We start from the raw sequence: 18,868 nt of genomic DNA, 5'->3' as shown, positions 1-18,868 counted from the left end.
CGAAGCCCGTTGAGGTGGTTTTCCGCGGACCGTGCGAGCAGAACAATGAGACCGGTGTGCGTCTCCCCTGCTCTGGAGAGAGAACTTCCCTTTCGAAACCCCTGAGGTTCAGCCTCTGCTTGGTTCCCTCTGAAGGCCTGCACTGTCTGCTCGCATCAGAGCCCCTCCTGGATGCTAAATTGACCACTTTGTGTTCGGCACATGATTGCTTTGCCTGGCTCGGTTACAGATTAACCAGAGATCGGAGATCTGCGAGCTCTCTGCCCACACTCTCTCTGCTCAAACAGTTATGGCCTTTGTGTGACTCTGTATGTGTAGTGAGGAATTAAATGGAATTTTATTCAGTTTAGTGCAAGAAGAATTAAAGATAATAAACACACATGTTTCTGGCAGTGCAGAAGAACATTCGCTATTCAAACATTGCTCTGGTCCACAGTGTATCTTTTAATTATTTAACCAAAAATATATAGAAGAAGAAGTAGTCATTAATAGCCATTCATTATCTTAAAAGGTATGACCAAATTCTTCATAGTTTATTTTTCAAATATACAAACTCTTTATGAAATGTTTGTCTTTAATTCACCATGTACCTCTTTCTCTTCTTTACTGTTTTTTAAAATTTATTTAATAATTTATTTATTTTGCAATGAAAATGTGCTTTGAAAGCCATCTTGAGTTGAATGGACAGTGATGTCCGTAAACAGTTAAACTATATAATTTGATGTGTTGTGTTTTACGAAAGTGACCTTTGTGAAAATCGTATTGAATTGTTTTTTTCATGTTTGCATTTGTGTAAAAATATTTTATCAAACAACACTATTTGTGTGTCATGTAGGATTTGAATGGTAGTACTTCATATTTTCACTTCTAAAAGGCACAGCTCAGTGTCATTAAATGGATAATGAACAGACCAGTAATCCCTCAATAATTGTGTTTGAGATAATTCAGTATTCAGTTATACGTTGCTCATTAACTGTTCTCTTAACAATGGTCCGTTTCTAAATTACCGTTAAGTGGATAAATTAAACTGCGCATGTTGGCAACGTGCCTGAAATGTGGCTGCTAGCCAGCATGCCATATTAGCCCAGTGTTCCTCACACAAAGCCCTGCTTCCAGTAACCATCCGCATCACACAAAGGGCCGCGGCCCCGTCTGATAAAAATCTAATGTCCCAAAGGCCGACGCGCTCAGAAATTAAGTGCAGGAATTAGGGGCGGACGGACCTGTTTGCCAATAGCGCGGCAGTCTACCGGTGAGAATATGTCATTGTGTCTGGAAGCACGGGGGGGGGGATTCCCCTGCTATGTTTCCTCGTACCTGTCTAATTTGCTTGTGGCCGGCTTTCATTGAGTGCGGGGTGTGGGGCGGGGGGAGGGGGATTCCTTCAAACTGTAAAACTCTCACACCTGGTCATGGGCGATTGTGTGTGGGTCACACAGTGCCATGCATTTGGGGGGGGGGGGGAGGCGGTTGATGCTTATCCTGCAGCCAGAGAAGCCCCGTTTTCCCCCCCGCTCCCTCACCCATGTGCAGCCGAGCGGGAAAACACACCAGATCTGCCCCCCCCCGGTTCCTCTGGAGTGCGGGTCCAACAGGCAGCACACTTTCCCCATCACATTATTAGTGTAAATCAGCTCCGACGCTGATAGATTTGCACTGATAGACTCATGTAAACTCGGCTAGAGTTCAGTTAAAATACTGAACGTTTTACTAGGTGCGAGGGAAGCAGAAACACTTTTCCGCCTAAGGAACCTAAATGTGTTAAATCATTTACAGCTATTATAACTTATGGGCCGGTGGAGGAGGCCTTGGGTTACGATGAACAACACAAAATCACCGTGAAGCCCTTTGAGCATTTGGAAAAGTGCTACACAAATGCAACGATTCATTCATTCAGAATAAACATAGACATAAAAGACTGATGAAATACATTGGCAACTTCTGAGCTGAAAATTGAGGAGGCAGAGAATTTCCGCTAAAGCTGATTATTGGTTTCGCCCTGCTTTCAATCATTTTATTAAAAAGTGTGCCATCAATCTAAATAATCCATTGGCAGGTAAACACACAGCTTCTTTCTTCATATCAAGTCAGGAAAATGAATTAATATATTCCATTTAGAAATATCAGTTTTAATACACCATTTTATACAGCATTCTGTTAACTACCACGTTAGCTTTTAGCACAACCTGCGCTATCTAACAATACCTGCCCGTCAACATGATTTAAATGGCAAGATCTGCGCATTGCAGTACTTTGCCATTAATCGTCTCTGAGTGTGGAGAACAAACAGTACCTGTATCCACAATTTTAAATGTCGATAAAATGTGCACAATTTTGCAATGCAAATTAAAAGAATTGTATGACTCGCCTAATACCACAATTGAGGACATTGGTGACATCTGTTGTATTCTGTGTATTCTGTGAATGAATCGCTGGTTTGTTGAACAAGGGAAATGATTGGAAACAGAGACAAATAATCAGTTTAAGGGTAAGTGTTCTGTCTCCTAAATTTTCAGCTCAGCAGCTGCCACCAATGAAAAACGACCACCAAAATAAAATTAAACTCTACAGAGGCCCTACCCTGACATAACTAAATATCGAGGAGACACGAGGCTCGGACAGTCAACATCCCTCAACATTAACAGTCCATAGGAATGTCAGGACAAGTATTGTTCACAACTAAAATGATGCAAATCGCCATGTGGCTCCATTGGCCATTGAAAACGCCTTTTATGTGCAAGGTATGAGGCCTGATATATGTAGAATGTGCTCAATTAATTCTTCACATATGTTACGCCCCTGTTTATGGACAGACCGTAACAGGGTGAATGATAAGGGAAATGGGTAAGGGAACATACTGCAAACTGACCACTACCTCTGGTCCCCATCTGCTTATCCAGACTGTAAGGTAGCTAGTCAATTAAGGGTACTCGGCATGGAGCGGCTTTGAACGCTGAACTTCGGACAGTTAGCCGATAACCTGAAACCAAAAGTCTGAATAGCGTACCCCCAACGGAGAGTTAAAACTCCACCCAGATTACCTTCAAAAATAATAAAGAAGAAAAAAAAACAAAGAAAAATAACGAACTTATGTCCCAATGGAAGGATCGGTAGTCCAGCTGGGGACACACTGACTAATCGAAGCGCTGTACGGCGAGCAGAGGGCTAAACGAGTGTCGAGGTTGAGAACGAATCAGTGGTCAAACACAAAATCCAATCAGCAAACAAACCAGAAGGGCTAGATGGGAATCGGAATCAAACAAAAATAGGGTTGAATACATGAAGTGAAATGAATCAATCCCTATACACAACACACCAACCAAGGGTTCGAAGAGCTCGCCTCCACGGGTCGGTGGCAAACAGCAGCTTTCTCAAGCCGAGTAACCAGAGACGGAAACGGCCAATCAGAACAGATTGACCGTTTCCGGACAGAGACAAACGTAAACACAAACTTACAACAGGGGTCGCCACACATATAACACCCTGCTATGCATGTAGTTCAAATTAACCATATGTTCAGTTCAACCCACTTTGAGATATCTCTCTTTATCTGTCCTGTCTTTGTACTGATATCCATCCCTCCCCTATATCTGGCAACACAGGTGCAGTTAATTGGAATACAAACTGCCAAAAAAAAAAAAAAAGAGTCTATTATCATGGGGCTTTTCCAAACTAGTTTGTCCAGTCTTTTTCCAAGAGTGCTTTAAAAAAAAAAAAAATGAAGACAATAAACAGCAGTTTCCCAGACAAGAAGTTTAAAAAATTTTTTTAAATTTTTTATTACCATTTAGCCCAAAGGGAGAATCATTTGAATACGAATGTATGCGGAAAAAAAGAAACAATAAATAATGAAATAACTGTGTAATAGAATGAGTTCTGTTGTAGAGGCTGAGGTACAAAAAATAATCAGTTATTGGTAAGTTTGTTGTTGGTAACCATTATACAAATCTTTGGTTTTCTCTGTAAAGGGAGGGTCTGTCAAGTGTCGTCAGTTGATGAAATGGAAGCTCTGTGATCTCTAACGCCTTACAAAACTTGATTCCGTCAGAGAAAAAAATAGAACATCCACCTCAGCGTGTTGAACAGGCAGATGCCAAACACAACAATCAGGCCGTGTTTGTGGAGGAGCAGTTTCGCTCAGAGGGCTCTACCCCTGGCACGGAGCCCTCCACGCAAAACAACAACCGCAGAACTCACTCGTGGGGCTTTCTCCGAAAGGGCTTATGGAAAAGTCATCGTACGACATGAGGGAACGTCACGCATGCTGTAGCTGCTTCCTTAATTAAAAAAATATGGTCTAATGAACAGTATTGAATTCGTTTTTATTTTTTCATCTGTTAGATTGATTGCAGTGAGTGAATGCATTTTTCACATTAACATTTACAGATACGCATGTGCAGGGGAACGTGTGTAAACAACACACACACAGCACCGTACTGTGTACAACACTGAATGGGGAAATGAACATAGATCAATGAAGGAGCTTTTGTCTACGATGTGTTAATTTTCCACATAAACACATCGTAGACAAAAGCTCCTTTAGCAACCAAATCGCTTATTCACAGGGGTCATCACTGCTTCCTGAAGGCTAATTTTTTAGGGGGATGCTTATACTTACAAGGTAATTTCATGGTGTTATGCAGCACAATATTGCATTACGTAATTACAGATTTTTAAATACAATATACTACTTGTTATACTATATACAGTATCACATAGTTACATGTACATTTACATGATTTCATATACAATTCCCAATTATAAAATTATCTCTTTTCAAATATACTGTTTTTTTTCTGATTTTGTTAGAGTCTTGTAACTGTTTTACACTGTACATATTTGGTGTACAGTCTCTCAATTTTACTACCTGGGGTTTTATGGATGAGTTTTTAGTAATTACATATGAGTATTCAGTATAAGACAGCACTATATATAACAATATATACATACATATATATACACACTCACCAACCAGTTTATTGGCTACACCTGCCCATTAACACACACAGCCTGTTCCCCCAAGCAGCGAATTACATGGCAGCAACTAAATATATAAAACATGCAGACATGGGGTTTTTTTTTTTTTTTTTTGCCCAAACATTAGAATGGGCAACATACAAACATGCATAATCTAAGCGTGGTATGATTGTTGTTGTCAGTCATGGTGGTTCCAGCATCTCAGAAACTGCTGCCCTCCTGGGATTTCCACACACTACAGTCTCTCAAGAATTTTTAGAGAATCAGTGTGCATGTGATGATCAAAACTGGGCAAATTAAGACCGGTAAAATGTTGCCTGCTCTGACAAATCTCAATATCTGCAGATGGTCGGATCAGAATTTGGTTGCATAATGGTGTGGGGAATGTTGCCTTGGCACACGTAAGGTCACTTAATAACTACTGAGCATCATTTGAATGTCACAGCATACTTAAACACTGTTGTTGACCATGTGCATCCCTTTAATGCTACAGTCTACACTTTTTCAAATGGATGCTTCCAGCAGGATAATATGCCATGTCACAAAACGCACATTCTCTCAAGCTGGATCTGTGAACATCACAATGACTTCAGGTTACTCCAATGTTCTGCACAGTCCCCAGATCTCAGTCCGATAGAGCGCCTTTGGAACAGGAGGTTCGCAGCATGAAAGTGTGTCCAAAAAATCTGCAGGAACTGCATGATGCTATTGAGACAGCAAGGACCAAAATCCCTAAGGATGTTTCCAGCACCTTGTTGAATGCATGCCACATGTATATATACACGTATATATACTTAAAAATTTTTTTTTTTTTAAATCTAATTTGTTGGTTTATGTGTTCTTTATTAAAATGCATTTGCCTGTTAGGCACTTTCATGAACGGCACAAAGAGCGTGCATATCGCACACCACCCGTTTGTGCATTAGGACATGTGTTGAATCTGTTCCAAGTAAACCTGCTTGCTCAAGGGCGTAACGGCTGAGCCCCACCCATTCTTAAAGCTGATGAAAAAACGTCTGGGTGCAGTACAGCTGTCTCACCACAGCTAGAACAAGGGGCCAACTGCAGTTCCATTTAATATTAACATGCCTCTATTTAACATTAAAACGAAAAACTTTTCTTTTTTTTTTTTAAACACCACAAACAAGTACGCCAAAACAAAATACTGTACGAACAGTCCCACTTACAGTATGTGTGAACCGCTTTGGCATCTGTTAATTATCTTTCGTAGAATTTGGAAAGAACACTGGAAATTCTGCTGGTATTTAAAACACGAGTCTACCGACAGGTACAAGAATTTCACAGAAGCGCTGCGCGGAAGTTTTATTTACTCTCCGAATGAGCAGGTTTCCTTTGGAGTTTGCTTGCCAAACCGCTAGGTAAAAAAAAAAAAAAAAAAAATTTTATTTATTTTTTAAATGGTTAGAAGCATATTTATTGAGAATATAATTGCCAATGTGTTCACTGTTTGATGATTGGGCGTTTTTTGTTTTTTTGGGGTTTTTTTAGCAGTTTGACGGGGAGATTGGCGGTTCAGCATAGCAGACACTGCGTGAAGGACATCCATAAAGAGTGCCATGTTCCAGATGGTGCCTTATCAGCGTCAGTAGTTCAAATCACAGAGAAATATTGTTCCAGCTGCCATTGGCTTTTGTGCAGGTAACAGCATTGTCATTTACAACAAGCTTGTCACTGCCACTGCTACTGGGACTGCCATAAATTTCAGGACTCCAAGTCAGTCCACAGAAACTGTGTGGAAAAATCAGTGGACACTCACCTACTTTCTCCAAAGTATCACAAGCCACATGACATTGTAAATATATCATTTTCTCTCTTCTTACCTTAATTTTTCAAAGAATATGAGAAAGTCTATTTTCCTGGTAGGGAGTTGCTTTGATTGGTAATTATTTTGGATATAAGATGGCAAATATACTGGATCGTAAAAAAGGCTATGTTTTGGGACCTACAATGCCTTTTTGTGTCTCTCATGACATCACTATGCCACTCGGACCCAAGGAGCACTGAGCTGAAGACCTCCCTTCCACAAAACAGTTACTTTTTTAACCCTATAGGTCATGGTCAGCTAATGTCAACCAGTACTGAGTATTAATTGCAGCAGATTGTGTGTGAATGTATGACTGTGTAAGATTCCATTATTGCTCTCTCACACATGTGAACTGCCCTTTTAACCCTTACAGTACTACCACATCCTTCCTTTGTCCCTTAGAGAAGCTGAGTGGCGAGCAAACAGGAAAGAAGTATTTGAACGTGTCGCTGCCCATGGAAAACCTGCAGGGTTTCCCTGTGGGCTTATGGGAATTCACTCATTCATTTGACACGGTCAGCCAATCAGATCAGTTGAACTGTCTGCACTAGAGAATTGGTTAAAAACTGAACTGTAAAATCCCTCAGCGATGATGTCACCAGGCTGTGGTATATGGGAAGCATAATAATTTATCCAGTAATATTTCTGTCATGCAGCAATCCACGGGAACAATTGTACTGGAACATAAAAAAATTCCAGCGACTGAACTGTACAAAATCAGATAGTTCGTAGGTCATTGCTGGAGAAATGGAGCCTGAAAACCTTTGTAAATCTATTTATTTACAGCGTGTGCTTACATTTTTATGTCACATTATATTAAACTTATAGTACGAATTACACACAGGTGTAATTTCACAGCTTTGCCATTGTGATGAATTGCCTCGCATTCTCCTATATGCTGTAAATTTCAATTGCCCCAAACCCCTGATTTGATTGACAAAGATTATTTGATTTACTACAGTAAACACTGCTCTGTCGTAAATTCCTTTGTGGGCTTATTTGCTTGAAATATATCACAATATCAGTGTAAACAGGAGGTGCCCTTTACAAACTTTTATCTTAAAAACACCTGGAGCAATTTTTAGCTAGGGTACATTTTTTTTCTTTTTTTTTTTACTGTGGCTGGGTGTGTCTGGTAGATAAAGATGAATTACTACAGAAGCTTGAACCTTCATACATTATACCAGAGCTGCAACCAAGTCCCAGTTTTCCAAGTGACAGTTAAGTGTCAAGTCCTTCGACTTAAGTCAAGTAGCATTTGACACTTAAATTTGACTTGTGTCAATTTAGTCAAGTCAAGTCCAAGGCAAGTCACAAGCTGTCTCCACGTGCACAATCCAGTCAATTCTTTGAAACTGTCAGGACGTTTATGCATGCTTGGTTAATATTCCAGCAGTAATATGGACAAAGACATGAAAAAAAATGCAATTTATTAGGGCACCAAGTACCAGAGCTATGTAGGCACCCTCTTGAGCAGGTTGCTGAGGCTAAACAGCTGGGAGTCCACTGATGGACAGCTGTCTCGGGTAAATAACATACACAAAACAGTCTGAAAAAATGGGAAGAGGAGTATCGATTATAAGAACATACTCCTACTTCATTACTCCTAGTACTATCCTGCAGGTTAAAGGAGCCTTGGTATTGTCTCGTTTTGATTAGTTTGGTCAAGTGCTGTAAATAAAGAGCTGCGTCAGCTTCATTTAACACAGAGTGGCCCATCTGGCAGCCCGGTGAGCTCAGGGAGAGTAAAAATGCCTGCAGTTCTGACTTGGCTGAATGTGGAGGACAGATGCAGTCTTATAAATGTGTTTAGAAATATATGTGTTTTAAAACAGCCCTACTATCTGTACTCAAAAATAATATTTTCTGAGAGCCGACATGGACGTGAAACCAGACAATGGGTGATTAGGGGGTCACCCTACAATTCCTCTACCTAGAACCAATGCAATGAAAATAACTTATCATAGAGCCATTTTCTCATGTCTCGTACACATGCTTTTAGACCAGCAGATCGTAGTTGCCGTTTCACTGTAGTCAAGGGAACAGGTTTCTTTCTAGCTTGCATTCAGTTCCTCCTGTAGTTGTGGTGGAGTTTTACAATGGTTTCTCTGGCTAGACTGTGTGAACCAAACTGTGTTCTTGGCTAGAGATAGCTGTACAAAATAAGTATTGTACCTTACTGAACCTGTGTTTAGCAGTTGTCTATGACCATGAAATGCACTTTTTGTACGTCGCTTTGGATAAAAGCATCTGCCAAATAAATGTAATGTAATGTAATGTAGACAACACAAGCCTTCTCCTGTTAACATTACTGCCCATCAGCTGGAACCCTCCTTCTTTGCCATATTTTTGCAACTTTAGTGCCTATTTCACTTGTACTAAAGGCTTGTATTAGGCTGCATGGGTTTTTTAAAAATCTTAAGGTAGATAAGATTTCACTCGCACACAGTTTAATTGAGTGAAATAAAACGACACAACATCTTACTCTCATCGTCGGTCTTCCTTAATATTCACTGTCTCAGCTCTGGGCAGCAGAAGCTGATAACATGGGCAACAACACTAATGCGTGACATTAGCTTGCTGACTAATGCCATTACTAATGCTGTGCTTTGAATTTCTCAAAGAGTGAATTAGTAAATGCACCTGTGTCCCACTGGAAGACATGTACTACTCACTGATCCTTCAGAAAATTTCAGTTTAAACTAGCCAAACTGCTCAAGCTTGTCTAAGATGCGTTTTTGATTATTTTAACTGGCCAACCAGCTGATCACCTGTATAGTCAGCTAGTCTACCAGTCCGACCACCAGATTACTCTACCAGTTTAATCAGCTTTTACCAGCCACAGACCAGCTATGACCCACTGTGTCAAAAAAAAAAAAACTGCTTAAACCATTTTAAACCAGTTTAGAATCCCAGTTGATTTTACCTGGAGGCACAGTCTTGGCAAGTAAACGAGTAAGTCAAATTGCAAGTGTAACCCAGTAGAAAATGTAGGTTACTAATATTTTTTTTTGTTAAAAAAACAGTGAGGTCAAGTTAAATCAGAAGTGAAAAAATATGAAAGCCCCGTCTTTAATTGATTTTGAGTGACACTTATTGCATGCGTGATCAGCAGGGCAGTGAGATCGAACAAAGAACAAAAAAAAACATTCTGTGTAGATTGTATTAAAATAAATTCATAATTTGATCAGAACATGAAATAAATGGCTAAAACTTATCAGATTCATTGTAGGAAGGTTTATGCCCACGGTTGAGCGGTAGGAAGTCAGCCTGGAGTCCTGTTTTCACATTCTGTCCTTGGTGAGTGAGTTTGCTTTTAGCTTGCTAACATGTTCAGTCTTTAATGTGAAGGAGGCTAGCCCCGGTTAGGGTAAATGTAGCTGTTGATTTGAGCTGCCACGGTATAAGTATTGTTGGTGTGTATTCAGCAGAACGTGTTATGGTTACCATTCGACCATTTCGTCGAATTAACAGAGCTGTTGTTCATGGTTTTGTAATCTAAACTATGCTAAGCCTACACCACGTTAAAAAATAGCCAGTAGGCCTACCGCAGTTGCATGTTGGTGACTAACTTCTGTGTTAATTTGAGTCGAAACACTTAATAAAGCTGAGTAAGCTAATTGAGTTCGGCACTTATTCCAGCTACATAAGCTATAATGTTGCTCAGTTTTATTTAATGTGTTAAAATGAACTGCCTGTTCATTTTACGGTTGAATATTAGGCTATACTGTACAGTTAAAGAGGTGGTTATTTTGAATTGATACTTGAAATTATTGAACTAAAGTATAACAGATAAAGGGCCTATATTGTTATTACCCTAGTATTATGTTACAATACTATACAACAGTAGACTGTAAGCTCTGTTTTGTAATAGCCTACTAGTCAGGTCTTCTGGAGATCCTCAGTTTTTGGGAGACCCTGGTCTTTGAGGAGACCTTGGTCTTTCTGACCCTGTGATTGTGATGATCCGATCTTCTGGGCAAGGAAAGGAGTCCAATGTTAAAGAAACCAATCTATGTCTGATCTGCGATTAGTGATGGCGAGCCACCCAGCTTGATCTTCATTGACAGCTGCACGCAGAGGACAGAAACATCATCTGCTGGAACAGCTGAACTTCTCATCGTCACCACGGTGTGGTAGGACTGTATCCACACAGGACATAGATATTCAAACTTACATTCATTTTAAGGGTGAACCCAGGACAAAGTCTTTCAAAGAAAGGCACACACTGTTAAAATAATAAACAGGCCTTTTTTTAAATTTTCTTTAAACAGAGTTTATTGATGCATGCTCAGTACTTTTGTAAATTTGTACGAACCTTGTTTTCTAATTTCACTAAAGCAAACCATTTTCTATACAGTTTACACCTTGTGTCGTCTCCATTCATTTATGGTACATTGTCTGCTCTGAACCTAGCTATATGGTGTACATACCCAGAAGTGGGTTACACAAGTATTTAACTTGATCTCACAGCATCACATATCTAAAAAGTGCAGCCTGAATTTTCTTCATCTAGAAATAATTGGTTCAATGGAAGCTGGGCATTGTCTTGGACTTGTAACAAGATTTTACCTTTGGCAAGCACCATATTTGAACAGTGATCTCAGTATGGTCTGTTCCAAAAATCCACGTGATTTACCAGTAGGTAGCCTACATTTTATACCAGAAACCACCACCAGACATCTTAGCAATGGGGATGTTTAGAATACCTTGTTTTAAAAATTCATATAGTTCAACAGGGAGGCTAAGTTGGGATACCCTGTTGTGCTAGGAAACGCAAGCCTAATTTAACTGTTGCCATATGGCCCCTTTTCCTTTGGTTTTTGCCAGTAAAATGAAAACTTCACCAGTCTGCATCTGAACTCACAAAAGGAAGAGTAGGTCTACCCGAGATTTTTTTTTTGTCTCTCCAGAAAACAGCTTTTGGTGGCTTCATGCCAGAATTTTTTTAAATTCAGTTAGCGGGTACCTGCAGGGATGAACAAAAAAGGTATTCAGGTTAATAAGGAGGGAAACAGATACAGGAATCCCATCTGGTGCATCCCTGGTGCATGCTGGGCCTGTGAGCATGTAGCTACATGCTTTCAGATTAATGGATAGGTATGCTTCAAAAGCATGGCTCCTGAGGACAGCGTTAAAAAAAAGAAGACTTTTTTCCATTCCGGAGTGAATGCGTAAGACAACATCCCGTAAGGTGGGGGGGGGGGGGAGTTCAGGAGAGACCTGCAGCCAGAGGGGCAGCGCAGCGGGGGGTGTGTTTGGCGAGGGCGGGGCTAGACGGGAAGAATAACTCAAGGAGGCGGTGAAGGTGACTGCTGGGGCGTGCGATCCGCTGGCGCGGTTATCAGAGCCGCGTCCGAGCGCAGGCCGGGGACACGTCAGGGGCAGTCCCCGTAATGCACGGAATCCACGTCCGCTAGCAAAAGACTGAGGAAAAACGGGGAAAATACACTCCCGACTCAAACGTGCACAGAACATTTTGCATTGACAAATGAACTTTTGGCTGTATTTGTGGTTTTATCTTTTTTAAATTCCAGTGTAGCTGTTTTTGTCTGAATGAAGTGTATTATCAAATATGAAAAAAAAAATTTTGCAAGATATACATACAGTGCCAGCCATAAGTATTTGGACAGTGACACAATTTTTGGCTCTGTACTCCAGCACATTTGAAATAAAACAATGAATATGAAGTTAAAGTCGGCTTTAGTCTGCAGGTATTTATATTCATATCAGATGAGCCATGTAGAAATTACAGCCCTTTGTGCACATAGGCTAATTCCCCCATTTTAGGGAACCAACAGTAATTGGATAATTGGCTGCTCAGCTGTTTCTTGGCTAGCTGTGTGTCATTGCGTCATTAATTCGTGAATAAAAGGTTAACAAAAGGTCTACAGTTGATTCTGGGTGTAAAATTTGCATTTGGAGACTGTTGCCATTGTCTCTCGGCATGAGGATTAAAGAAGTGCCAATGCCAGAAAAACAGAATCAGAACAAATCGAAATAATACTTTCCATTGTGAAGAAAAACCCCTCTTCAACTGTCGAACAGATCAAAAACACTCTCCAGGCTGAAGGCATAGTTGAGTCAAAAACAGGAGAGTCAAGGACAATACTACACCAGCAGGGCCTCAGAGGGTTCACCGCAAGATGCAAACAAGATGGTAAGCTTCCAGAACTGAATGGCCTGGTTAGTGTGGGAGTACATTGTACAATTTTTTCAAGGGTTACGATGTCTGGAGTTCGGATGCCCTCTCATACTTAACAAGGTTCAGATTGTGGCAACCGACTGGATGATAGCATAGACTATACAAGCTCCCAACAGGGTCAGATGACATTACAGTTGGCAAACCACAGCAGGCAAAACATTATACACGGAGCCATCTCCTGATTGGTCAACGGGAACTGAAACACAGAATCGGCTCGCATGACCTCTCACACCTGACAGATTCAAGCTGACTGTGCTTGAATTTTTTTTTTGACATGTCAAAAAATGATCGGGACCCCGTAAATCAGTCCAATCGGTTCAGAATGGTATCGCATGCCTTGCAAGTTGCAACGTTACAACCTCATTTGTGGTACAATTTGGTCCCAATCAGAAAAAAACAATTTGGAGCCTGCAACTCTTATAATGTACGCCTGCCCTTAAAGTTTGCTGAAATGTACATAAAAACTGTTGAGCTCTCAAAGCCTTGTGGACATAGAGTACTATTAACCTATAAGAAGTGATGGAAAGAGGAAAAAAAGGAACTGATCCAAAGCATGTCAGCTTATCTCTGTGGAACATGGTGGAGGTAGTGACAAGGCTCACTTGTCTTGATGATGTCACTGCTGATTGCATGCATGCACACACACATGTGTAATCTGTAACAAAAATATATGTGGGCACTTCAGCGAGTGTTACTGAATTAGTTTAACTCCAATGCCCTCAAACTTCCAGGGTTAGCATAATATAACCACCTGAATGTGAAACTGGCCTGATGACCAGGACTGCTTCTTTAGGAAAATTATTGAAACAGGAGCTCAAATGTTACCAAATTTTCCTTTCAGACATGTCATTAAAAATAGGATACCGTAAAAATAGAATTTTAATCAACTCTTTTTATTTTACTCATTTGGGTTTTTTTCTTTAGTGTTCCTCCTCTCATTTTCCAATTTCCACCATTTTTTTTTTTTTTTGTCGCTTCCTTTAATTTTTCAATTTTTAAATCCTTCATTCCCATTGCCGGGAAGAGGGGATGTTTCTGTTGGTAAATCCCTGACACTCAGATTAGTCATGTTGCCACGACAACCTGAAGTGAAACACGTCCTTCTTATGATAGAACCACAAAATGAGATCTGAAAGCGCCATCACACACCTGCTGTTCAATTCCGAGGCTCACTGTATCGCTCCCTTGTGCGTATGAGCATGCAACCGCATCCATGCGAACAATCGCTTTTATGTTTAGGCGGCAAACCGAGATCCAGAGCCTCACCTGTGGAATGTACTTCCTTTTAGTGTTGCAACTGGTGAATTTTTGAAAAGAAACAGAAACATTTGCCTCTGAGTCGGTGTTATTGGGGCATTTATGTTTATTTATGTTTTTTTTTTTTTCACTCAGCAATTGAACTGCATATGCCACTTCGGTTAGGTTCACTTTTACCAGTATTACTGCATGTTTGCATACACCTTTATTGCCTGTACTGGCATTTACATACTGGTCCGTATCAAATCAGAGAACTGGATGCCAGATTTACCAGTGATATTTATGCTGCATTGCATTAATCTATGGCATTTAGCCATCCTCTGATTTAATTGTTTAAAAAATTGCTCCCTCCCTCTCCAATTCAGCTGATGAGCTCAGGTGGTGAGCGTTCTGGTGCAAAATGGCTGCCGTGCATCACCCAGGTGGATGCTACGCATTGATGGAGGTTGAGGCCAGTTCCCCTTCAGCACTGTAGTGCGCTTTGACCTACCTACGTGAGATTTACAAGTCTAGTTTTCTATCCATGTGACTAAACCGCTACCCTATAGAGTATCGCTCTGCACTGAGGCTAGAACGGCACTGAAACAGGCATTGTTCGTCTGCACCTGTCGGACCGCTCAGTGGAACTAAAAGAGCATGCGCAAGTATTGTCCTGCGTCAGGCGCAACCTGACTCGAAACGTTGTGGTGTTTCCATTTGTTTCCTCCTGTCGGCCATGTGTTCGGATAACCCTTATGGGAGCTCAGCAGTGTCCCCACACAGGGAAGTCAGACTCACTCACAAATGCAGCACTCTTTGCTTAAGCTTGGTTGACCTCAGCCAGGAGAGACTACTACATTTACTTATAAGCACATACTAAATTAGCTTTAAGCACATTATAATGTGTTTTAATGTACACTCAGGGGCCACTTTATTATGTGCTGTGTTTTAATGTACACTCAGGGACCATTTTATTACGTGCTGTGTTTTAATGTACACTCAGGGACCATTTTATTACGTGCTGTGTTTTAATGTACACTCAGGGGCCACTTTATTATGTGCTGTGTTTTAATGTACACTCAGGGGCCACTTTATTAGGTGCTGTTTTATTGTACACTCAGGGGCCACTTTGTTACGTGCTGTGTTTCAATGTACACTCAGGGGCCACTTTATTGCGTGCTGTGTTTTAATGTACACTAGGGGCTACTTTTAAAGGTGTTAATGTACACTCACGGGCCACTTTACTTAGCTGTTGACTAGCGGGTTTTAATGTACACTAGCCCTTTGTTAGTGCATTTGTGTTTTAATGTACACTCAGGGGCCACTTTATTAGGTGCTGTGTTTTAATGTACACTCAGGGGCCACTTTATTGCGTGCTGTGTTTTAATGTACACTCAGGGGCCACTTTATTAGGTGCTGTGTTTTAATGTACACTCAGGGGCCACTTTATTACGTGCTGTGTTTTAACGTACACTCAGGGGCCACTTTATTGGGTGCTGTGTTTTAATGTACACTCGGGCCACTTTATTAGGTGCTGTGTTTTAATGTACACTCAGGGGCCGCTTTGTTACGTGCTGTGTTTTAATGTACACTCAGGGGCCACTTTATTGCGTGCTGTGTTTTAATGTACACTCAGGGGCCACTTTATTGCGTGCTGTGTTTTAATGTACACTCAGGGGCCGCTTTGTTACGTGCTGTGTTTTAATGTACACTCAGGGGCCACTTTATTGCGTGCTGTGTTTTAATGTACACTCAGGGGCCACTTTATTGCGTGCTGTGTTTTAATGTACACTCAGGGGCCACTTTATTGCGTGCTCACTTTATCTATTTGGTACGGGGTAGGACCCCCTTTTTCCAGCAGAACAGCTTGAATTCTTCGATGCATGGATTCTGCAAGGTGCTGAAAACTCACTTTTGTATCCACAGTTCCTGCAGTTTTTTTGGCTGCACATTCTGCAATCCACCCTTTCCACCTCATCCCACTGGTGTTCTATTGGATTAAGATCTGTGTGCTTTATGACATGGTGCATTATCCTACTGGAAGTATCCATATCAAAAATGGTAGACAGTGGCCATAATGGGATGCACATGGTCAGCAGCAATGCTTAGGTACGGTGTGGCATTCCAGTGATGCTAAACTGGAATTAAGAGACCTAATGTGTGCCAAGAAAACCTTCCCCACACCATTACACCACCACCAGTAGTCTGCACCGTTGACACATGTTAACATCAATCAATCTAATTTTATTTATATAGTGCATTTCACAGAAATGATCACAATACGCTTCACAGACAACCCTGGCCTAGACCCCCATAGGAGCAAGCCTAAAGAAACAGTGGCAAGGAAAAACTCCCTGTGGTAGATGGGAAAAAACCTTGGACTGACCCAGGCTCAAGGGGGGAAACCCGTCCTCCTCTGGTCGGCTCAGGGTGCTGGTTGGTGATCATGGTCATCAGTCAGTGTTTACGGGCTCAGATGATGGGCGGGGCCAGGTGGTGGTGGTGGTGGGGAGCAGCAGGTGGCGAGGACGAAAGAGGCTACAGGCTTCTCCAGACTATAACTGATTATAAGCCTGAGCATAAAGGTGCATTTTAATCTAGATTTAAATATTGAGACTGTGTCTGACTCCCTTATAAATTTTGGTAGCGTGTTCCACAGTATTGGGGCTCTGTAGAGAAGCTCACACTTTTAGTTTTAGAAATCTGTGACTCATACCAGTAGCTTGGTCGTGAGAACAGAGTGACCTTTTGGGTTTATAAGCTAGGAGCACTTAGTTTGTAGTCTGGTGCAAGATCCATCAGAGCTTAAGGTCGGAGCAACTGAACTTGCTATGGGTAGCATGAGCACAAATCTAGTTGTCAATGACAATGGTTCATGCTGTATGCTCTGACCTATCATCGTCAGACCAGGCAACGTTTTTCCAGTTTTGGTGATCATGTGCTCACTCCTAGCCTCATCTTCTTGTTCTTAGCTCATAGGAGTGGAACCTGCCATGGTCTTCTGCTGCTACAGTCCATTCGTTTGAAGTTTTGACATGTAGTGCATTCAGAGATGCCCTTCTGCGCACTACTGTTGTAAAAAAGTTGTTTTTGGAGCATTTGTCGTCTTCGTGATAGATTGCAAGTCTGCCCAGTCTCCTGTGACCTCTCTGATTGACTCAAGAGTTTTGTCCACAGAACCACTTCTCACTGGATGTTTTTTTTTTTTTTATCACACCATTCTCTGTAAGGGCCGCTTCCTGAGATCTAGGATCCACCACAGCTAGCACCTGGAATCCCACCAGGCTCAAAGTCTCTTAGATATTCTAGTGCATTCTAATGTTTGGTCGAACGACAACAGAACCTCTTCACCATGTCTGCATGCTCCGTGTATACAGTGCTGGAGCCACGTGATTCGCTGTGTGGAGGAACAAGCTATTTGTGTAAAAAAGCAGGTGTACCTAATAAAGTGGCTACTGAGGGTTATAACTGCACATGGATGGTTATGCAGGGCAGAAATGTCCTTTAGAGGAAGGTTTTGGTTATAGAACTACACCATATTTTATCTTTTTCACTGCTGCAGCATTTAGTATTTCTGTATTTCAGGAAATTAGCTTCCCTGTGTAGCGAGGGGCATGCACATCATGTCACATATTCAAAAACACCCCAAAAAACCATGAATATCTCACATTGCAAGGCCCAATGTGTGAGAAATTGAGAATATGACGCTTCCAACCTCAAAAATATTTCCGTCCTCCCAGCTTCTGCCCACTTCGGAGATCGCAAACCTTTGACCCAGAGAATAACTGTACATACAATTTCTTTCCACGTTTATTCCTTTGATTACAGTCTTTTTAATCATTTGAAATAACTGTGTAAGAGCCAAGTCGCTGCCTATTTTAGGCTTGTACTGGTCACCCAGGGAAAATTATCTGTGTGAGGCTGCATCTGGACTGTCTGTCAAAGATAAAACATTCTAAATCAAGTACTGCTGTATGTGAGAAATTTGGCAATGTGAATGGGAAGTATGGTCTTGATCAGTGGCTCCCAACCTCAATCTTGGGGGACCCCCTGTGTGTGCTGGTTTTCATGCCAACCAGTCTTACAATCCCAGAATTGTAAGTGTGGTTGTAAAGCAGTTAATATTTCTTAATTAGGTGCTTTTTGTGTTTATTTATCCTCTTAAGCCATATTATGTCAGCAATGGCTTTGTATGGCATGAAGAATAAAAATCCTATGTATTGTGCTTATTGTGCTATAGTAGAAAGAATTACATAAACATAGGTAACAAAAATATTTAACCGATCAAATTAAATACTTGTGGTGAATTGATAAGCTTCTAACTGGTGAAAGTGTGGACACTTGACCGCTATAACTAACAGTTTGGTAGAAAATTAAGAATTCAAAGGCCAAGCAATAACAAGCCAAACCTGCTTTGTGTTGATAAATTGAAGGAAAAAATTATGAATGGACTGAAACACATTCTGGAAAATCTAATTAGGAGCCTACTGAATCACCTAATTTGACCAGTTTAAAACATTTGTTACACTTGTGTTACTAAGAGAGTAAATAGTTCCTCTAAACATGAAAAGCAACTAATTAAGAACAACTAACAGCTTATTCAGTTCTAGGACAGCAATTATGGC

The sequence above is a fragment of the Anguilla rostrata genome, chromosome 11, assembly GCF_018555375.3.
Source record: "Anguilla rostrata isolate EN2019 chromosome 11, ASM1855537v3, whole genome shotgun sequence".
Taxonomy (NCBI): Eukaryota; Metazoa; Chordata; class Actinopteri; order Anguilliformes; family Anguillidae; genus Anguilla; species Anguilla rostrata.
Note: the sequence above shows the minus strand (reverse complement) of the source record.